General features: G+C 42.8%; 1 protein-coding gene across 1 annotated transcript in view; it reads left to right on the forward strand.

Annotated features, from left to right (window-relative positions):
* gpr158a (G protein-coupled receptor 158a) overlaps positions 1 to 24,411 on the forward strand; it is a 568,943-nt gene that overhangs the window by 337,507 nt on the left and 207,025 nt on the right. The gene's annotated exons all lie outside the window — the stretch shown is intronic.

Below are 24,411 nucleotides of genomic sequence, written 5' to 3' on the forward strand. Positions count from 1 at the left end.
TCAGTAAGACGAGGTTTCTAATCATAAAATGATTAATCTTTTCTTTATAGGACCAAGAGGAACCCCATAAAGAAAGTCTAGGTTTAGACTTAGTCTAGATCTCATTCTGCACCCAATTATTTTCACATGTTAAAAATGAGATCTACCCTTGAGAGCAGCTAGTTCCAATTTTTTTTCATTCAGTAAGGGCTGTGGTACTTGCAGGCTAGGACAGCATTTGTTGTCCATTACTAATGGCCCTTGGGAAGGTCATGGTGAGTTTTTCATGAATTTAGAAGGTTCTGTCCAAGGAGCTTTGATGAATTTCTGCAGTGCTTCATGCAGTTGGTGCACATTGCTGCTACTGATCATTAGTGATGGAGGGAGTGAATGTTTGTGGATGTGGTACTGATCTAGCAAGTTGTTTTGTCTTGGATGTGCCAAAAATTTTGAGGGTTGTTGGAAATGCAACTGCAGTTTATATACTGACTTTGGGGAGTCACAAGATGAATTATTCCCTTGCAGAATTCCCAGCCTCTTGACCTTTTCTTGCAGTATTTATATGGTTAGTCTAGTTCAGTTTCAGGTCAATCAGGACCATCAGGATGGTGATAATGGGAAGTCTGGAGATGGTAAGCCATGGAATTTGGAAGTGCAGGATAACAAAGTGTGGAGCTGGATGAACACAGCAGGCCACGCAGCATCTTAGGAGCACAAAAACTGACGTTTCGGGCCTAGACCCTTCATCAGGCTCTCTGATGAAAGGTCTAGGCCCAAAACGTCAGCTTTTGTGCTCCTGAGATGCTGCTTGGCCTGCTGTGTTCATCCAGCTCCACACTTTGTTATCCTGGATTCTCCAACATCTGCAGTTCCCATTATCACTGATCACGAATATGGAAGTGCAATGGTTGGATTCTCTGTTGTCGGAGACAGTCATAGCCTGGTACTTGTGTGGTATGGATGTCACATGCGCTTGTCAGCCTAAGCCTGGAAATTTTTCAGATCTTGATGCATTATGACACACATTGCCTCAGTATTTGAGGAGTCATGAACATACAATCATCATCAAACACCCCCAGCTATGCTGGGGGATGATCATTGATGAAACAGCTGAAAATGGTGGGGTCGGTCACTACCCTGAGGAGCTCCTGCTGAAATGCCCTAAAGTTGAGATGACTGACCTCCAACAATCAGAACAATCTCCCTTTAAGGTTGTTTTGATTCCAAACAGTATAGTATTTTTCTCCTGATTACCTTCGACTCTCACTCTGCTACAGCTCCGTAAATGCCTCACTTGGTCACATGCTTCTTTGGCATCACTATTATTCACACCTAAACTTTGTAGTTTAGGTTTTTTGACTGTGTATGAACCAAGGCGCTGCAATGAAGTCAGGAGCTGAATTGCCTTGTTAGAACCCAAATTTGGTTTCACTGAGCAGATTGTTGCTGAGCAGGTGCTGCTTGATAACACTGTTGATGACACCTTCCATCACTTTACTGATGATCAAGAGTAGGCTGATGGGGCAGTAATAGCCAGGTTTGGATTTATCCTGCCTTTTTTTGCATACAGGACATATTTGGGCAATTTTTCATATTGTCTGGTAGATGTAGCTGTACTGGAATGGCTTGGCAAACCCCCAGCTTACTGGAAGCAGAAGCAAATGTGCCCGGAGAGTTGACCTCAGTTTACAGTGTGAGATCAACTGAATATTTGCAGTCAAACACATAACTGGCTGTGAGGAGTCAGAACCCCAAGTAGTAATTCATAAAGTTGGAGATAAGACAAAGTGGAAAGTTGATTGATGACTTAGTATTGAAGGAACAAGTTTAGACTGGCAAAGACTTGCTGAATAGAAAGTAACATCATGAAACCATATCGACAAAGTGACAATTTTGGGTATCTCCTTTGGCAAGGGTGATTGCAATGTAATGCAGTTGTACCTCCATGGAAATGATGAAAGCTATCTCATAACACAAAGCAAAAACTCCTTTCCTAAAGATTTTATTTCATCATTCTTTCCTTTTGTGATAAGACTGTTACGCTTGGTCAGGCATTTTACAAATTGCCTTGAAATCCATTTAACATTCTCAATCTTACATAATGTTCAATTTACAATACATTTCTAGGTACCTTTTTTCAAGCAGGAGCACATTTACTTTTCTTTCGCTTCTATTAAGTCTGCCCCGAGGTAGTGGTTTATTAGCTTGAAACATATTCTGGCAACATGCCATGAAAAGGTGAATGAAAATAAACCTCGTTAGTCCAAATGTCATTTATGTTCACTAACAATGCTGCACAGTAGAATCATGAATAATGCTGTACTTGATCATAAGAAAGTTATATATCTACACACAAATATGGGTTTGCGTGCATCAATGACCTGCAGTTATACGATGCCTTTAAATGAAATTACAATTTCAAGGCTCATAACAAAAGTGTTATCAAACAAAATTTTGTGAGGGCTACATTAGGAGATGTTTGGACAGATCATTAAGCCTTGCTCAAAGAGAAAGGTCAGAAGAGCTTCTAAAAAGAGGAGAGAGAGCTGTCAAGGCGTAGATGGTTAGGAAAGGAGATCCAGTGCTTAAGCCCAAGATTGTTGAAGGCTGGTCCAGTGACAGTGAAGCAATTAAAATTTGGATGCCAAGAGGTGAAAATTAGAGGTTTATAGATATTTTGGAGGACCCTGGAATGGAAGAAAATTACAGAGATAGGGAGGAGGTGACAATATCTGATTTTTAAAATTCATTCATGGGTTATGGACTTTGGTGACTGGGCCATCATTTATTGCCCATCGCTAATTACCCATTACTAAGTAGCGGTTCCCCATGGCAAGCTGATGGAGAAAGTGAAATCGCATGGGGTCCAGGGTGTGCTAGCTAGATGGATAAAAAACTGGCTAGGCAACAGGAGACAGAGGGTAGATGTGGGAGGTGGTTTCTCAAATTGGAGACCTGTGACTAGCAGTGTTCCAGAGGGATCTGTGCTGGGACCACTGTTGTTTATGATATAGGTAAATGATTTGGATGAAGTTGTACGTGGTCTGATCAGCAAGTTCACTGATGACACTAAGATTGGTGGAGTAGCAGATAGTGAAGGGGACTGTCAGAGATTACAGCAGAATATAAATAGATTGGAGAGTTGGGCAGATAAATGGCAAATGGAGTTCAATCCGGGCAAATGTGAGGTGATGCTTTTTGGACGATCAAATTCAAGAGCGAACTATGCAGTAAATGGAAAAAGTCCTAGGGAAACTAAATATACAGAGAGATCTGGGTGTTCAGGTCCAGGCAACGCAGGTCAATAGAGTGGTCAAGAAGGCATATGGCATGCTTTCCTTCATCGGACGTGGTATTGAGTACAAGAGTTGGCAGGTCATGTTACAGTTGTATAAGGCTTTGGTTCGACCACATTTGGAGTACTGCGTACAGTTCTGGTAGCCACATTACCAAAGGATGTGGATGCTTTGAAAAGGGTGCACAGGAGGTTCACCAGGATGTTGCCTGGTATGGAGGGTGCTAGCAATGAAGAAAGGTTGAGTAGATTAGGATTATTTTCATTAGGAAGACAGAGATTGAGGGGGGACCTGATTGAGGTCTATAAAATTATGAGGGGTATAGATAGGGTGGATAGCAATAAGCTTTTTCCCAGAGTGGGGGACTCAATTACTAGGGGTCATGAGTTCAAAGTGAGAGGAGGAATGTTTATGGGACATATGTGTGGAAAGTTCTTTACGCAGAGGTGGTGGCTGCCTGGAACGTGTTGCCAGCGGAGGTGGTAGACGCAGACACGATAGTGTCTTTTAAGATGTATCTGGACAGGTACATGGATGGGCAGGGAGCAAATGGACACAGACCGTTAGAAAATAGATGACAGGTTTAGACAGAGGATCTCGATCAGCGCAGGCTTGGAGGGCGGAAAGGCCTGTTCTTGTGCTGTATTTTTCTTAGTTCTTTGGTAAGCTGTCTTGTTGATCCATTTGCAGGTAGACCCACAATGTTGTTTGGGATAGGATTGCAGGTCTTTGAACTGGTGAAGCAGACGGAATAGAGATATATTGTCAGGTCAGGATTTTGTGTGGCTTGGCTGTTCCAGTGTAAGTGTCCCTCTGGGTAGTAGTGGTCATGTGTTTAGAAAGTGCTGGAAAAGGTGCTTTAGAGCATTTCTACAGTCCATCTTGTAGACGATACACACTGCTGCTACTGGGCATTGGTAATGGATGGGGTGGGTGCTTATACATGAGGTACCAATCAAAAGGCCTGCTTTGTCCTGGACAGAGTCAACTTTCTTGAGTGTTGTCAGAACTGCAGCTGCAGATGATAGACAGGAATCAGGGAGTCAGGAGGTGAGTTACTCGCTGCAGGATTCTTAACCTCTGATCTGATCTTGTAGCCATAATAATTACATTGCTAGTCCAGTTCAATTTCTGATTAATGGTAGCCACCAGGATGTTGATAGTGGGGCATTCAGTGATGGTAATGCAATTGCGTGATAAGTGATGATGGTGAGACTTTCTGTTGTTGGAGAGGGTCATTGCCTGGCATTTGTACGATGCAAATGTTACTTGCCGCTTGTCAGCCCAAGCCTGAAATCTGTCCAGGTCTTGTTGTATTTGGATGTGGACTGTTTCTGGACCTGAGGAGTCACAAATAGTGTTGAAAATTGTGCACTCCTTGGTGCCTCACTCAGTTGAATGCAGCCTTGATGGCAAGAGCAGTCACTCTCACCTCAACTCTGAAATTCAAGTCTTTTGGCCATGTCTGAACCAAGGCTGTCATGAGACGGGGAGCGTAATGACTTCAGTGGAATCCAAACTGAACATCAGTCAGCAGGTTGTTGCAGAGCTAATGCTGCTTGACAGCATTGTTGATGAGTCCTCCCAATATTTACTGAAGATCAAGAATAGAGTGGTTGGGTATTAATTGGCCAGGTTAGATTTGTCCTACATTTTGTGCACAGCACAAGCCTAGGAAATTTCCCATATTGTTAGGTACATGCCAACGTCATAGGTGTACTGGCATAGCTTGGCTGAGGCACAGAAGGTTCTGGAATGCAGGTCTTCAGTACTATTGCCAGGGCTTGTAGCCTTGGCATATCCATGCCTCCAACTGTTTCTTGGTAACACGTGGAGTAAATTGTGTTGGCTGAAAACTGACATCTGTGATGTTGGGGATCTTTAAAGAAGGCTGAAATGGCTCATCCTCTTGACATTCTGAAGATTGTTGCAAATTCTTTGGCCTTTCCTTTTGCTCTGCTGTGCTGGCATCGCTATCATCAAGGCTGAAGATATTTGTGGAACCTCCTCCTCCAGTGAGTTGTTGAATTGTTCACATGTGGACTTCAGATCTTAGGTCTGATCCAGTGAAATAAACCAAAGAACTGCAGATGCTGGAGACCTGAAACAAAAACAAAAATTACTGGAGACATTATCTATCAAGGCAAAGCAGAGTTAACATTTCAAGTCTGGTGACCGTTCCTGATCGTTCTAATGAAGGGTCACCGGACTCAAAACCTTAGTTCTGCCTTCTTCCCTCTTTCAGTAGTGGACATTGAATTTTCCCCACCCAGAGTACATTCTGCACATTTGTCACCCTCAGTGCTTCTTCCAAATGTTGCTCAACATGGAGGAGTACAGGTTCAGCAGCTGTGGGTGGTGGTACCTGGTAATCAGCAGGAAGTTTCTTTGACTGTGCCGAGCCTAATGTCTTGAAAATTCATTGGATCCAGATTCAATATTGTAGGCTCCCAAGGCAACTTCTTCTAAATTTTATAACACAGTGCCACTAACTCTGCTGGATCTGTCCTGACAGTGAGACAGGACATATCCAGGGATGATGATGGTGTTTTCTGGGACATCACATGTAAGATATAAGGTGCACAATACGTACTGGAAAATGATTGACAAAGGGTTTATACAACTGTACATTCACAATGGTAAAAAACATTGATTTCATTATTAGTCACAAAGCTAATTGTGGATTTCACAAAACCTCTCTATGCAGTTTTACCATTCAGTTGTAAAGGTGAGGCGTGAAAGCTCAGTTGAGAGTTATTGTCTGAGAGTTGCAAGTTAGCCGGGAAAGACCTAAAGAGAGAGCTAAGAGCCAGGAGGGGACATGAGAAGTCTTTGGCAGGTAGGACCAAGGAAAACCCTGAAGCTTTCTATAAGTATGTCAGGAATAAAAGAATGACTAGAGTAAGATTAGGGCCAGTCAAGGACAGAAGTGGGAAGTTGTGTATGAAGTCCGAAGAGATCGGAGAGGTGCTGAATGAATATTTTTTGTCAGTATTCACACAGGAAAAAGACAATGTTGTCGAGGAGAATACTGAGATACAGGCTATTAGACTAGACGGGATTGAGGTTCGTAAGGACGAGGTGTTAGCAATTCTGGAAAGTGTGAAAATAGAAAAGGCCCCTGGGCCGGATGGGATTTATCCTAGGATTCTCTGGGAAGCCAAGGAAGAGATTTCAGAGCCTTTGGCTTTGATCTTTATGTCGTTATTGACTACAGGAATAGTGTCAGAAGACTGGAGGATAGCAAATGTTGTCCCTTGATCAAGAAGGGGAGTAGAGACAACTCTGGTAATTATAGACCAGTGACCCTTACTTCAGTTGTGGGTAAAGTGTTGGAGAGGGCTATAAGAGATAGGATTTATAATAATCTAGAAAAGAATAATTTGATTAGGGATAGTCAACATGGGTTTTGTGAAGGGTAGGTCGTGCCTCACAAACCTTATTGAGTTCTTTGAGAATGTGACCAATGGGGGTAAAGTGGTTGATGTGGTGTATATGGATTTCAGTAAAGCATTTCATAAGGTTCTCCGTGGTAGGCTATCGCAAAAAATACGGAGGCATGGGATTGAGGGTGATTTAGCGGTTTGGATCAGAAATTGGCTAGCTGTAAGAAGACAGACGGTGGTGGATGATGGGAAATGTTTATCCTGGAGTTCAGTTTCTAGTGGTGTACTGCAAGGATCTGTTCTGGGACCACTGTTGTTTGTCATTTTAATAAATGACCTGGACGAGGGCGTAGAAGGATGGGTTAGTAAACTTGCAGATGACACCAAAGTCGGTGGAATTGTGGATAGCGTGGAAGCATGTTGCAGGTTACGGACGGACGTAGATAAGCTGCAGAGCTGGGCTGAGAGGTGGCAAATGGAGTTTAATGCGGAAAAGTGTAAGGTGACTCACTTTGGAAGGAGTAACAGGAATACAGAGTACAGGGCTAATGGTAAGATTCTTGGTCATGTGGATGAGTGGAGAGATCTTGTTGTCCATGTGCATGGATCCCTGAAAGTTGCCACCCAGGTGGATAGGGCTATTAAGAAGGTGTACAATGTGTTAGGTTTTATTGGTAGAAGGATTGAGTTTCGGAGCCATGAGGGCATGTTGCAGCTGTGCAAAACCCTGGTACGGCCACACTTGGACTATTGCATACAGTTCTGGTCGCCGCATTATAGGAAAGATGTGGAAGTATTGGAAAGGGTGCAGAGGAGATTTACCAAGATGTTGCCTGGTATGGAGGGAAGGTCTTATGAGGAAAGGCTGAGGGACTTGAGGCTATTTTCATTAGAGAGAAGAAGGTTAAGAGGTGACTTAATAGAGATGTACAAGATGATCAGAGAATTAGATAGGGTGGACAGTGAAAGCCTTTTTCCTTGGATGGTGATGACTAGCATGAGGGGACATAGCTTTAAATTGAGGGGTGATAAATATAGGATGTCAGAAGTAGGTTCTTTACTCAGAGAGTAGTAAGGGCTTGGAATGCCTTACTTGCAACTGCAGTAGACTCGCCAAGTTTAAGGGCATTTAAATGGCCATTGGATAAACATATGGATGATAATGGAATAGCGTAGATTAGATGGGCTTCAGATTGGTTTCACAGTTCGGCGCAACATTGAGAGCCGAAGGGCCTGTACTGCGCTGAAATGTTTTTTGTTCTGTGTTCTAGTTCCAGCTCACGCACCTTTATCCCTTCTGTATTCATGATATTACAGGATACACGTAGCCTTGATTTTTATTCACCCCAACACTCTTTGCCTTCTCAGTAATCATGTCGGTTGCAATCAAGAATCCAATAAATGTGATGTCATCTGTATATCTCACTTAATAAAAACCCTGACTGATTGTTGCAACTTAAAGATTGTTGATATTTGTCTTTATTTATCATTACCTTACTCATCACATGGCCTGGAACAAAGCTGAATAAACAGTTACTACGTGTAGTCCTGCTAAACAACTTACTTTGCAATCGCAACGTTTAACTAAGTCTATGCTAATAGAATTGTCAAAGGATTTAAGGGTGGAATTCCCTGCAAAAACTAAGAAAGCCAATATAATTGAAATATAGGTAAAGCACCTAGATTTGTAGAAATTTGATAGAGATTAGGTATTCCAAGTTACGAGTCATTGATGTTCGGATAGTTGAATTTTAGCACTTTGAACAGGAAAAAGAAGCAAAGCAGTTAGAAATAAAATTCCAAAATGCAGAAAAAACATAGGGCTTTTAAATTGAAAAAGATGGAAAAGGAATTGAAAATTAAATTCAAACTTTTCTTTGACGAGACAAAAAAATGCACTTATGAAGCTAGCTCTAGAATTAATGACTTGGATGTGAATCCATAAGGTATAATTAGTAAGCTTGACAACAACATGAAAATTGGTGGTATTGTTAATAATGAGGAGGATGGTCTCAGGCTAAAGTCTGTTATTGATCAACTGGTAAATTGGACAGAACAACAGCAGATGAACTTAATCCTGGTAAGAATGAGCTCATGCATTTTGGAATGGTAGATCCCTATGGAGTAGTGAGGAACAAAGGGACCTTGGTGTACTAGTCTATATGTCCCAGAAGGTATCAGCACAAGTAGAATGGATGGTAAAGACAGCATATGAAATGCTTGCCTTCATTGGCCAAAGCATAGAATACAGTAGTAAGGAAGTCATGTTACAATGGGTTAGGCCATAAGTAGAATACTGTGTGCAGTTCTGGTTGCCACACTATTGGAACAATGTGATTTCACAGAAGACGGTATGAAGGATATTCACCAGGAATATTGCCTGGGACGGAAAGTCTCAGTAATGAGGAAAGACTGGATGGCTGGGTTTGTTTTCTTTGGAGCAGAAGAAGCTGAGGCGAGGATCTGATTGAGATGTGTAAAATTAAGAGGCATAGACACGGTAGACTGTGTGAATCTTTCACCCATGGCAGACATGTCTAAGACCAGAGGGCATAAGTTTAAGGCGAGGAATAAGTGATTTAGAGGATATCTGAGGAAGACCTTTTTCAGCAAGAGGTTGGAAGAAATATGTGAGAAGGCAGTGGAGGCGTGTACTCTCGCAACATTTAGGAAGCATCTGGACAAGCACTTAAAATGCCAGGGCATAGTAGGCTATGGACTAAATGTAGGTAAATGGGAGTATTACAGCTTGTTGTTCAAAGATCAGCATAAACATGGGGGGCCTAAGGGCCTGTTTCTATGCTGTATAACTTATTAATTGCAAAGTGAAAAACAAGAAAATGATAGAGATTTTTGGATTCAGACCACAGTTAACGAAGATCTCAGATGCTGAGGACAATTATGATAAGGAAAAGTCTAGCTATGACCTAGAGTCTAGTGAGGAAACGTTTAAATTTGTATAGGCCTGACCAAAGTTGAGGACAGAGATGTTGAAATATTCTCTGTGCCATAAGAAAAAGTTGCAAAACAAATGAAGCCAAAGGAAAACTAGACACTATCCATTCAGAGCAAATAAGCTGAACACAGAAAAGGCTTGAGAAACTCAGCAGGTCCAGCAGCAGCGGCGGCGAGAGAAACAGAATTGATGGTTCAAGTCCGATATGAATCTGTTGTAGAAGGATGTCCTTGTGTCTGAAGAAGAGTCATATTGGACTTTTAACATAGTTCTGCTTTCTTCCTATTTTCTCTTCCTGAAAGTGGTAAAGTAGATGTTGAGGTTGGGAGAGAGAATTGAAGGCTTAAGCATTTCTGTTGTTACAACGGAATACCTTAATTCAGAATTCTGAAAGTTGCAAGGGAATTAATCCCACAAGACATGAGAGATCCATTAAAATTGATCAATGTAATATTTTTAAAACAGAAAGATGAATCCTATCTTTTGGACAATGTGAGATGAAATTAATTCATGGAATCCCTATAGTGTGGAAACAGTCAGCCAAACAAGTCCACATCAACTCTCAGAGTATCCCACCTAGACCCATTCCCCTAATCTATACATTCCTGAAAGCTATGGGCAATTTAGCATGGCCAATCGACCTAACCTGTACATCTTTGGACTGTGGGAGGAAACCCACACAGACACGGGGAGGATGCGCAAACTCAGCGCAGACAGTCTCCTGAGGCTGAAATTGAATCCGCATCCCCAATGCTGTGAGGCAGCAGTGCTAACCACTGGGCCACTGTGCCACCCTCAGAAGCATTAGCCCAGGAACATTTATAATTTTCACAAAGATGAAAGACTGGTCAGACCAATGTGGTGAAAACAAAACATATTGAAGAGAAGATGTAAACATTAGTGTTATTAGCTTCAATGGTCCATGTAAAATACTGAAGTGAATTTCTGTTAGATGCTCTAATGATAGGAAGAAGAATTGGCTGTCTCACACTGAGATGGTGAAATGATGTTGTAGAAAAGTAAATAAGAAGGAACAAGTATGTCAGGTGGTAAAAATAGAGAGGATAGCTAAGACAGTGTGTGTGGGATTGAAGGAGAGGTAAACAATTTACAAAGTGAACCTTCTAATATCCAATCGACCAACACTGTAGTACCAGAACAGTTTGAGCTTCACACTTTGTTATCTTGGATTCTCCAGCATCTGCAGTTCCCATTGTCTCTGATCACAATTTTAACCTCACTGTGAAGCCTATTCCAGGGATGCCTAACCTGAAGAAGTTACCCTCCGGACCAACCTTAGGGAATCTCTCTCCCACTGCAACTCTTTTGCAATATCCATCTTCGGTCCGCCTCCACCTCTCTCCCTATTTATTCCAGAACCCTCACCCCACCCCCCTCTCTGATGAAGGGTCTAGGCCCGGAACGTCAGCTTTTGTGCTCCTGAGATGCTGCTTGGCCTGCTGTGTTCATCCAGCTTCACACTTTGATACCATATTCTCATGCTTAAAGAAAGGTCTAGTATGGCTACTTATGGAGTTCTTGAAAATCTGTAGAGACACACCAGGGCATAAAACCTTAGCCAGACATAGGTTGGGTGTAGGAAAACAATGTTCTTATTGTTCAAGCATAAAGAAACAAGCTCAGATGGAAACAAAGATTCAGTATAGATTAGAAAATCATTCACATGAATGTCAGTTAACTTGTGGAGATGTCTTCAGAATGGTCAGTTGCATATGGAAGTTAAGACCAATTTCTTTGTTTGGCTGGTATCTTTCTATCCAGAGAGTGTGGGTCGATTGATAAGTACAAAGTATGAGATAAACAAATTGTTCAAACATTTTCCTGTCCAGTATATAAGCTCTTCAACTGTTTTTTGTTGTGCTGTTGAATGGTTCAACACCATTGTTTAATTGTGTGCTGTATTGTGTTATCATTTGGTGATGAATTCGATAATTTGCTAGGAACTCTCTGAACTGACTTTAAATAAACCGTAGCCTTGCAGTGACAGTGTTTGATAAACCCTATTTTGTGATTAACTTGTCTACAAATCAATGACTGAAGTGATAGTTACAGAATTTGCTGAAATGATTTATATCCATTTGTTATGTTAGCTATGGTCAACAAGCAGATAAAGTTGATTCCTAAGGATTACTTGCACCCCTCCAAAAATATCAACTTTTTTGCATTGTCTAATGTCTAGGTTCAATATTGTTGACAATAGGTCAATATGCTCAATGATGTAGAATGCCTGTACTCATTTCAATTCCCATGTCTCTTCAACGTGAATTATAAATGGCAAGAACTAGTTTTCTTGAACTGGTAGATTTGATATGTCAATGTAAGAAGCGTGACAGTACCTCTTAATCTGCCAAAATCCAGTAAAAAGAAAGGGCGCTGACCTCTATGGTGCTTGTACTCCTTTGGGAACTTCAAATTTAAATCTAAGCCTATCAAAAGGCTTATCCCCATAAGAAAATGAATCTATTTGTGTGATGTCTTATGTAGCACATTGGAACTGTGATCATTCCAAAAATGAAAGGTATTTCAGCATGGCAAATTCACTTTAGACTGCTGAAGTTATGGCTTTTGATAAGAAGAAAATATCAACATTGGAAGATGTTCTGTAATTTATGAAATTAAAGTGTTTTCAGTTGATTCATCACAATTTGGATCATTGGCTAGTAGACCACTTTTAAAAACTAACTGCTACAATTCTGTCACGTATTGTTTGATGGGCTCACCATTTCTATGGCATCTCTGATGAGATGCATATGATTTGATCATCACTTTTTTGACTTGAGTACTTTTTGAGATCACTTACTTCAATATTAAATGTAGTCACATCTTCTGTCACTTGTCTGCTATTTCAACATGATGTACAAGTATTACTTTCCAATGAATTACTGTCATGTCAGACTGTAGATCCCTGTAGTGAACAAGCAATGATGAAATCAATGGCTCTGGAAGTGGTAAAATTATTTCTTTCCACGTTATCTACAGCATCCCTTTTATATTTCCTTGTTTACTATATATCCTAGATGTATAATTTATTTTTGAATATTTCAAAGCCTCTCAGAACTTGCAGGATATTGTACACGTACAGATGGCATCAGCCAGAACCCAATTCTTCTCCAGAAGCTTCCCAGTTCAATTACATACATGCAAGCTTGAACAATCAAGTACAGTTTCAAAGATCAAAGATCTGACTAACAAACTCAAACACAGATCAATCAAGACATTGCATATGAAAGACGTTGATTTTTATGTTTATTAAGTTGAAAAGCATCAATACAGGTGAAAGGACCATTATGAATGTGGTGAGCATTTGAGGGGGAGCTGTGACAGAGAGGGAGAGAGTGTTGCTGGCTGGGGAGGGAGTAAATATCGGTATTGAGGAAACACTGATTGTTCAGTCTTCCCTTGTCTACCTTGACCAGCCAGTTGAAAAGTCTGGCAAATTGTATCAGTTCAAGAGTGGTAGCAGGGTTCTCTGATACCACCAGTTCACAGCTACACCCTCTCTACGCTTCCCACCCTTCGCCACCATATTAAAACTTCATAATTTTTAAGGAGAAACTATCAATCAATGATCATCCGAAGATCTGAAAGAAACTCAGAAATTGCAGGAAAAGCTCAGGAACTCTGGCAGCGTCTGTGGAGAGAAAACAGATTCAATGGATGTACATGGAATAGTGTAGGTTAGATGGGCTTCAGGTTGGTATGACAGGTCAGCACAACATTGAAGGCCAAAGGGCCTGTGCTGTGCTGTAATGTTCTATGTTCTATGTTCTATGTTCTGTGTCCTATGTTCTATGTTTGGAGTCCAGTGACCCTTTCCAGATCAGCTGAAGATCATGCCTATTCCCAGCATTGGTGAGTAGGGATCCAATTCCTTTCACCTCTGGTTTATATGCTCAAGTATCATGAGGTACAATGCAGCCAATCAAACAGCAGTCTATAGGAGTAATGGACTTTTCATGCTCATAAAGCGACATTCAGATCCTTTGTCAGGGAAATCATGCGCATATCTAGAACACAAACACACTAGAATTGAGTTGTGAGAAAGCTGCATCACTTTGTTTTGGAGCTTTTTAAAACTCATTGGCGAGACTGGCATTTATACATCATCCCTAATTGCCTGAGAAGGTAGTGATTTTCTGCCTTCTTGAATTGTTGCTGTGCTTGCTGTACGAGTATGCTCACAGTGCAATTAGGAACACACTTCCATGATATTACCCCACTTCAAAGAAAGAAGAGCAATATAGTTCCTAGAAGAATAGTGAGCATAACTTGCAAATAGTGGCTGTCCCCATAGGCCTGCCACCCTTCCTGTTCTGGATATTAATGGTTAAAGGTTTGGAAGATTTTGTCAAAGGGGAGTCTTTGGAGAGAGTTGCTACATTGCATCTTGTAAATGGTCTGCTTTGTTGCTACTGGGTGCAGATGATGGAAAATGTTTTGGTTTGTGGATGGGCTGCCAATCAAGTGAACAGCTTTGTCATGGATAGGTATGGGAGTTCTTGAGTGTTGTTGGCGCTGTACTCATTCAGGGAAGCAGACAGTATTCAATCTCAATCCTGACTTGTACGTCATTCATGCATGAAAATAAATGCCACATTTTCTGTAAATGCAGAATGAATGTTTAAGTCTTCCGTCATTGGGGGAATTTGTTTCTACAGAGATTACTTCCTCAAAATGAATATATTCAGATTTTCTGCAAAAAAGGGCATAGACTCTTTCTAAAACATTACCCTCATTCTTTCAACAGATTCACCTCTGTAATGAGGAGAACAGGGGCACAGCTGACTGAGCTGTATGTGCGTTAGTAAAGTTTGAGCCATATAAACATTTCAAAACTATTAACCATCAACAATTCTCATATTTTAAAGATTTATAACCTAAGAACTGATGTATTAAAGTGGCTTTGAAAGAAGTGACTTGCATTTGTTTAATACTAATCTGAGTGACTCAAAACCATTGAGGCTAGAATTAGACATCAAACTCTGTTTGGGTTAATGCATTCTAAAATGACCACTGAAGCAAAAGTTTTGATGTGCCATTGATTTTCTGCCTGTCTGTTAGAACTGCTCTCTTAAGTGATGTTTTGAGAGAGCCTGGAGAATGCTACTTATGGTGCAAATGTATTTACTTGTAACAGTCTCATAGGGTACAAGTTTTCAAAATTAAGATCTGTTTTCACCCATTCTTTTTAGGCCTAATTTCCAACTCAGCTCATTGTTTTTCACATTGACCTAAATGGAAAAGCGTTTGGGAGTTATGCAAAACTTGCTACTGATTCAGTTTTGTATATTTTGTTTTTTCCCCCAAGGGTTAATTTAAACCTGAGGATGAGAACGCATTATTCCACTACCTCCCTGCATGTATTTTGACTGTGGTGCAATTTTAAGGCATATGTCATGATGGTTTCTTCATTCAATCCCTCTTAGAAACATACATTTTAAAAAAGTCTAAATGAATCCAATTTCTTTGAAGATGAACGGCAAGGACATTCGGTTTGTATCTTTAGCTCAATGGATATAATTGTGTGTGTAAAATGGTGCTGTTACTTCAAGTGCACCATTCGTGACTCCTCAGATACTGAAGCAGTCCATGTTCACATGCAGCAAGATCTGGACAATATCCAGGCTCTGGCTGACATGTCAACTGATAATCATGCTGCACGAATGCCAGGCTATGCCATCAACAATAAGAGACAATCTAATCACCGTCCCTTGACATTCAGTGGTGTTACCATCACTGAATCCCTCACTATTAACATCCTAGGGGTTACCAATGACCTCAAGCTCAACTGGACTCATCATATTAATAAGAGCAGGCCAGAAGCTGTGAATGCTGCAGCAAGTAACTCATCTCCTGACTCCTCAAAGCCTGTCCACCATTTACAAGTCATAAGTCAGGAGTGTGATGGAATATTCCCCACTTGCGTGGATGAGTGCAGCTCCGACCACACTCAAGAAGCTTGACACCATCCAGGACAAAGCCGCCCGCTTGATTGGCACTACATCCACAAGCATTCACTCCCTCCATCACTGACGTTCAATGACAGCAGTGTGTACTATCTACAAGGTTCACTGCAGAAATTCACCAAAGATCCTCAGACAGCACCTTCCAAACCTATGGCCACTTCCATCTAGAAGGACAAGGGCAGCAAATATATGGGAACACTCCAACCTCCAAGTTCCCCTCCAAGTCACTCACCATCCTGAGTTGGAAATATATCGCCGTTCCTTCACTGTTGCTGGTCAAAATCCTGGATTTCCCTACTTAATAGGATTATGGATCAACCCACAGCAGGTGGACTGCAGCGGTTCAAGAAAGCAGCTCACCACCACCTTCTCAAGGGCAACTAGGGATGGACAAGAAATGCTGGCCAGCCAGCGATGCCCACATCCTACAAAATGAATAGAAAAAAAGAAGTGCACTTTGCAGTGTGGGTAACGCCAGGCACCATTGTGGCAAAATTCTCTGCAAAAGTGTTCAGAGACTGCACTGGAAGGATGCAGTGTAAACGCACTATGATGTTAGTCTGTGCATAATGCTGATTTCAGTCGTGGTGCTATTTTCAACATCAATATTCCAACTATTTTTATCTCTTAGCTTTGCAAAGTCAAACATGCTTTCAGCAGCAGGGAAAACACACCACCAGTACAATTTAAAAAGATCACCAGCCATTTTGAGGTCAGATGTTGCTCACTACTGTCCCAGTCTGCATTTTTAGAAACATCATTGGGTTCCAAGAACATTTAAAGTTGGTAAAATCTATCGGGAGTAGTGTAGCATGTAATGAAGGTTTTTGAGGACTTTACACTTGATCCCAGCAGATGCCATCCCTCTTGCTCTGCAATATAGCAGGGAGAGTAAGCAGAAGTAATACATAGCCAGACAAGGAAAGAGGATAAGGAGCAAAGTTCTCAGCAAGAGGACATCCATTGTCTTCAGGAAACAATTCTTTCACCTCAGTAAAGAACAAAGTCTGGTCTATCGCCATTTTTACTGAAGCTGTGCCAGATTCTGTCTGTCACCAAGCGCAAACAGAACCGTCACCTCAGAACTGTACAGGGTCAACAATCCACTGGCTGTCTAAGTAACCATGACAATGAACTTCTTGGTAGCCCTGTTGTGGAGATGTTGCTGTGGACTAGAGCTGACAAAGTCAGAAGTCACATGATGCCACGTCATAGTCCACCATAGGTTTATTTAAAATCATGAGCTTTCATCAGGTGAAGTGGAGGGATGTGCATAGGCACAGAATTGTATAGGTGGAGAGCTAATGGTAAGATAATTCTAGGTAGTTAAGAGTGTCAATAGATAAGTACAAATAGTGTAAGTGGAGTATTGACAAGCTGAATAACTAGTGAATGGATGATCCATGAACTCATCAAGTAAGGCAGAGAGACAGTTATAAATAATCAAAAATTAGATAGTAGATTAGATTAGATTCCCTACAGTGTGGAAACAGGGCCTTCGGCCCAACAAGTCCACACCACCCCTTGAAGCATCCCACCCAGACCCATCCCCCTATAACCAACACACCCCTGAACACTATGGGCAATTTAGCATGGCCGATCCACCTAACCTGCACATCTTTGGATTGTGAGAGGAAACCAGACCACCCAGAGGAAACGCATGCAGACACAGGGAGGATGTGCAAACTCTGCACAGACATTCGCCCAAGGCTGGAATCAAACCTGGGTCCCTGGTGCTGTGAGGCTGCAGTGCTAACCACTGAGCCACCGTGCTGCCCCTAAATGGACAGTACTAGAGACAAACCAAATGGTCAGAATAACATGAAAATATATCAGAGTCGCATGTTGAGGATCTAACCAAAGTAAGTATTATCAAAAACTGTACAAACTAATTAAGGTAGAAAAATGATCACAAGTAGTCATGGTAATGGTGTCAAAGCAGAAAAGTAAAGGACGCTTTACAAATATAGAACAGTATGTTGGGGTTACCTGTAGCACAATATAAACCCAAAATCACAGTTGAGGCCGCCCTCATGAGTTCAGAACTTGACTATCAGTCTCTGCTCGGCAATTCTGCATTGTTATGTATCTCAAAGGCTGCTTTGGAAGATGCTTACCCAAAGATCGGAAGCTGAATGGCCTTGACCGCTGAACATTCCTGTCTGGCAATTGTTGCACGATGTCCATTGATCCATTGTTGTAACATCTGCATCATCTCACTGATCAGTTCATAGGTCATCCCTTCACTTGTTTTTCAGCTGTTAACACTTCACTCACATCATTTTTACTTATCTGTTGACACTTTTAGCTACCTGAAATTATCTTGCCATTATCTCTGCCTTTATATTCTGTGCTTGTGTGCCTTCCACCACATCCCTTAATGAAGGAGCAATGCTTTGAAAACTTGTGATTTTAAAAAACCCAGTTGGACTATAGCCTGGTATTATGTGATTTCTGACGATAAACTTCTCCACATCAGGATTCTTCCAGGTGCAGAAGAAGCCATTTCGAATATCTTCTTCTTTTTCATCCATTGCTGGAGTAAGGGGTAGCAGATGTTCTTGATGACCAGAGAAGGGAATGGCTCATATACCCTCTGAGAAGAGAGAAGAAGGCAGAGGCCACACATTGCTTTACCAAAATAATGAGCACCTCAGTGGAGCAACTGTCACTCAGTGTTCCCTTTAAGCTCCATGTGTATTGCTGCTTTGCAATATGCAATGTACTGTGTATGAATGGTTACACACAACTAATGATTTCTTGAACATGCTTGCATGCATGTCTATGTGGCATGTTTTAGGGACTGCAGAATAGAAAATGTGAGCTGAACATTGCAAATAGAAGCAGAAGAGATGATTGATGAGATAGACGGAGCACAGGTAGCTTTGCAGGTGCCATTTATAAATACAAAGAATAGCACAATCACAAAGGATTAACTCCCTAAACTGTAGTTGGTGTGCATGCACATTGTGTAGGTGAATGCACTATATCCTTCCATTCAAAAAGATGCTTTGTTCCTACACCAGTCTCGTCAGGGGCAGACACATGGCTGGTATTAGGTGCTCAGGGGTGGGGTCATAACGCTGAGGACTGACACCAACTCTCCAACACCTCCTCCTACCGTTCTCTGGATCGTGACCCAACCCCCGAGCACCAAACCATCATCTCCCAAACTATTCACAACCTCATCACTTGAGGTGACCTCCCACCCACAGCCTCCAATCTCACCGTTCTCGAACCCGGCACCGCCTGTTTCAATCTCCTTCCCAAAATCCACAAACTCGCCTGGTCGACCCACTGTCTCCACTTGCTCCTGCCCCACTGAACTCATCTCAACCTGTGCTCCTGAGATGCTGCTTGGCCTGCTGTGTTCATCCAGCCTCACATTTTATTATCAACCTGTCTGGACTCCATTTTCTCCCCCGTGGTCCAGGAACTCCCTACCTATGCCCGTGACACCATCTACATCTTCCACCTCCTCCAGAACTTCCAATTCCCCGGTCCCCAACACCCTACTTTCACCATGGACACCCAGTCCCTAGACACCTGCATTCCCCTTGCAGATGGCCTAAAGGCCCTCCACTTCTTCCTGTCTCGCAGGTCTGACCAGTCCCATTCCACCGACACCCTCATCCGCCGAGCCTAACTCGTCCTCATCCTCAACAACTTCTCTTTTCATCCCCCCCACTTCCTACAGACAAAAGGGGGGGGGGTGCATGGGTATCCGCATAGGCCCAAGCTATGCCTGGCTCTTTGTAGGTTATGTGGAACAGTCCCTCTTCCACACCTACACTGGCCCTAAACCCCACCTCCTCCTCAGTTACATTGATGACTGTATCGGCGCTGTCTCTTGCTCCCAAGAGGAGCTCGAACAGTTCATCCACTTCACCAACACCTTCCATCCCAACCTCAAGTTCACCTGGGCCATCTCAAACACATCCCTCACCTTCCTGGACCTTTCTGTCTCCATCTCAGGCAACCACCTAGATGCCGACATCTATTTCAAGCCCACCGAACTCCCACAGCTACCGAGAATACACTTCCTCCCACCCACATTCCTGCAAAAATTCCATCCCCTATTCCCAATTCCTTTGCCTCCGCTGCATCCGCTCCCAGGATGAGGCCTTCCACTCCCGTACATCTCCGATGTTCTCGCTCTTCAAGGACCTCAAGGTACCCCTGGTAGTGGTTGAGAAAGCCCTTGACCGCGTCTCCCGCATTTCCCGTACCTCATCGCTCACACCCATGTCCCCACAATAACCGCCAAAAGAGCATCCCCCTAGTCCTCACATACCACCCCACCAACCTCCGAATACAACGCATCGTCCTCCGACACTTCCGCCATCTGCAATCCGACCCCACCACTAAAGACATTTTTCCTTCCCCACCCTTGTCTGCCTTCTGGAGGGACCACTCTCTCCATGACTCCCTTGTCCGCTCCACACTCCCCTCCATCCCCACCACACCCGGCACCTTCCCCTGCAACCACAGGAAGTGCTACACTTGCCCCCACACCACCTCCCTCACCCCCATCCCAGGCCCCAAGGTGACTTTCCACATCAAGTAGATGTTCACCAGCACATCTGCCAATGTGTTATACTGCATCCACTGTACCCGTTGTGGCCTCCTCTACATCAGGAAACCAAGCGGAGGCTTGGGGACAGCTTTGCAGAACACCCACGCTCAGTTCGCAACAAACAACTGCACCTCCCAGTCGCGAACCGTTTCAACTCCCCCTCGCATTCCTTAGACAACATCTCCATCCTGGGCCTCCTGCAGTGCCACAACGATGCCACTTGACAGTTGCAGGAACAGCAACTCATATTCTGCTTGGAACCCTGCAGCCCAATGGTATCAATGTGGAATTCACAAGTTTCAAAATCTCCCCTCCCCCCACTGCATCCCAAAACCAGCCCAGCTCATCCCCGCCTCCCTAACCTGTTCTCCCTCTCAGCTATCCCCTCTTCCAACCTCAAGCCACACCTCAATTTCCTACCTACTAACCTCATCCCGCCCCCTTGACCTGTCCGTCCTCCCTGGACTGACTTAGCTCCTCCCTACCTCCCCACCTGCACTGACCTCCACTGGCTCCATCCCTGCCTCTTTAATTTGTCTGTCTCCGCTCCACCTATCTTCTCCTCTATTCATCTTCGATCTACCACCTCCCCCTCCCTATTTATTTCAGAACCCCCTCCACCTTCCCCTTTTCGGATGAAGGGTCTAGGCACGAAACGTCAGCCTTTGTGCTCCTAAGATGGTGCTTGGCCTGCTGTGTTCATCCAGCTTCACACTTTGTTACCTCGGATTCTCCAGCGTCTGCAGTTCTGATTATCTCTGCTTCTGGAAGCCTAACCATTTGTTAGATGGAAGATTGCAAAATTGCGGCGTTACCCTAAAAATCTGTTTGGAACAGTGGTATTAAAAGCTTGGATGGCAGCAGTTTGAACTTGTGTGGCGCCTTTAGTAGCTTTCCTCTGCTTTTACTCCACAGAACTGAAACACTGGGTAGATTGTGCTGTAGTTGAAGCTGAGGCAACAGCCATGCATCATGGTTACAAGTAAACTGTTCCAATGAGTTGGCATCGCCATCAAGTTGGAAAGCATGGGTTCCACACTCAAAGCCTCTACCTGATTTCTCCATGCACTTACACAATGATTACAGGCCTAATTGTGGGCTTGTTAATGTACCGAGTGCTCCTTTCTGGATCCCCGTTTATGCACTACTATTTCAAAGTCCTCAGCTTCTCTACAACTGGACTCACATGCAACCTTGCCCTCTTGCACTCTGGCACCTTGTCCTGGCTGCACCCAGTTGCCTGGCGACATGTGATCTGGACATTCCACCCCTCTGCTACTTTTTTTAAATGTCATTATATCAGCTGGTGTCTGTGGATGTGCATTTGTTTCCTCATCATCAGTTTCTTCCTTCCTTTGCTGTCCTGTACTGTCTGGCTTCGTGGCAATTCTCAGGTAACTTAATAAAATAGCTTGCAAAGGTAACGTTGCAGTTAAGGGGGCAAGGAAATGAAGAGATACATTATTAAATAAATCAGGAGAAAGTGTGTGATAAATGCCTGGTGTGATCAGAGAAGAAGCATTAGGTATAGTTGTTTTCAATTATTGCAGCCCAACCATTGGCCACAGCCTCAATCATTGCCACTTTAGTAATGGCAAGCACCATCTTCATCTTTGCGAGGAGGACATTAAACAGTGCTTACCCTCAGTTATATAATCTCCTGTTCTGTCAGAGAGGGAAGTATGTCACTGTGTATGGGGTTGGGCAATATGAGTACCAAGGTTGCACAATGTGTCCGATATTTGAGGGTTGTAGGGTGGTAAGCCTGTGAAGATGCGGTGAAAAATTGAATGTGGAGGGTACATGCTGATTGATAGAAATTGTCGTTCATTGAGTGATGGTGGTGTGGAACATTGTGGTCAGAGGATAATTGTATGCAGTGACTTGATACGGCATTTGAATATGCATTTATCAAGTGTGAACTACTTGTGCGAGATCTTGAACCACTTTTGGCACTGCATCCAGATCATTGGGACAGTCGTCCTGGAATTCTTTGCACTAGTTATCTTCTCCCATTGCCTTCTCTGAGTTTGCCTGAAGGATCTTCTGGCTCCCTACCAATAAAGAACCACTTTCCTTCTGTCCACCTCCTGCGCCAAGACATTTGTTTCATGTCAGAGAATATTGGAGGCTGCATTTCTGCTATGTTTGCCATTTCTATGTCTTGTCAAAGCCCAAGGGATTTTTCCAGTGAATTTAACACCCTTTGTCCCAAACAAAATGCACTTCACCTTTAAGAGTTTAAACTATGTAAAGTAGACTAGCTTGAATTTTTTGAAGATCTTCTGCCTCTTGCTTAAGTCTGTAACTACCCAATAGCTCATTGCACGATGCAATCGTGTAAAGAGGAACTTGGAATGAAGCCTATGTTTTGCCTGAAATGCAAAGAGCCGGCTTAGGTTAATCATACATTGCAATTCCCTCATTTGTTCTTGAACCTTATTCTTTCTTTTGTTCTCCCTTGGGGGGAGGGTATTGCTGGCTGGCCAGCATTCATTGCTCATTCCTAGTTGCCCCTGAGAATGTTATGGTGAACTGCCTTCCTGAACTGCTGCAGTCCTCATGTTGTAGGCTGATCCATGATGCCCTGATGCAGGAATTTCAAGGATTTTGACCAAACAAAAATGAAGGAACAGTGACATATTTCCAAGTGTCCTCTCAGATGTCCGAAGTGTTCGGAGCTTCAGAAGGTGCCGTATATGGATCTTTGGTGAATTTCTGCAGTGCATCTTATAGATAGTACATGCTGCTGCTATTGAGTGTTGGTGGTGGAGGATGTGGATGTTTGTGGATGTAGTGCCAAACAAGCGGGCTGCTTTTTCCTGGATGATGTCAAGCTTCTCAAGTGTTGTTGGAGCTGCATTCATCCAGGCAAGTGGCGAGTATTCCATCACATTCCTGACTTGCGCTGTGCAGATGGTATACAAGTTTTGGGGAGTCAAGAGGTGAGTTACCCATTGCAGTATTGCTGGTTCCTGACCTGTTCTTGTAGCCACTATGTTTATGTGGCAAATCCAGTTGAATTTGTTGTCAGTGGTAATCCCCAAGGTATTGATCATGGGCGTTCAGTGACAGTAACACCGTTGAATGTCAAGGGACGGTGGTTAGATTGTCTCTTATTTGTGATGGTCATAACCTGGCATTTGTGTGATACGAATGTCAGTTGCCACTTGTCAGCCCAAGCCTAGATATTGTCCAGATCTTCTCGCATTTGAACATGAACTGCTTCAGTATTTGAAGAGTTGCAAATGCTACTGAATATTGTGCAATCGTGGGTGAACATCCCCATTTCTGACCTTATGATGGAGGGAAAGTCAATGATAAATCTGCTGAAGATGGATTGGCCTTGAACACTGCCCAGAGGAAGTGCCACAGAGATGCCCTGAAGCTGAAATGACTGACTTCCAAAAACCAGAACCTCACTAAATGCTAAATACTTATAAATAACAAAAGTGTTTGCAACAGATAAAAATTCTGAAAGAAATTAATAACGTGGATTTTTGAGAAATTGCCAGTGAGATTTAATTTCTAATTTAATTAATTGAAAACATTGTGGTGGGGGTGATTCGCTGGTGCTGTACATCATTCTGTTATTCATTCAATTTTCTTTTGCACTATAGTTCTTAATCTAAAGTAAATACAGTACTGAAAGTGGACAAGCTGATCTTTTCTCATAGGAATATATTTCTCATAACAATGTTGATAAGTGTCAGGTCATCCATTTTGGTAGTAATAACAGCAAAATGGACTATGTTTTAAATGGTAAAAAATTGTGGCATGCTGCTGTGCAGAGGGACTTGGGTGTCCTTGTGCATGAATCACTAAAAGTAGAATTGCAGATGCAGGAGGTAATTAAAAAGGCAGATGGAATTTTGTTTGCCATTGCTCGAGGGATGGAGTTTAAAAACAGGGAGGCTATGCTGCAGCTGTATAGTGTCCTGGTGAGGCCACACCTGGAGTACTGTGTGCAGTTTTGGTCTCCTTACTTGAGAAGAGATATACTAGCACTGGGGGCGGGTGCAGAGGAGATTCCCTCAGTTGATTCCAGAGTTGAGAGGGTTGGATTATGAGGAGACACTGAGTAGGCTGGGATTATATTCACTGGAATTCAGAAGAATGAGGGAAGATCTTATAGAAACATATAAGATTATGAAGGGAATAGATAAGGTGGAGGCAGGGAGGTTGTTTCTGGTAGCAGGTGAAACTAGGATTAAAGGGCATCGCCTCAAAA

Source organism: Stegostoma tigrinum, chromosome 2, assembly GCF_030684315.1.
Source record: "Stegostoma tigrinum isolate sSteTig4 chromosome 2, sSteTig4.hap1, whole genome shotgun sequence".
Lineage (NCBI taxonomy): Eukaryota > Metazoa > Chordata > Chondrichthyes > Orectolobiformes > Stegostomatidae > Stegostoma > Stegostoma tigrinum.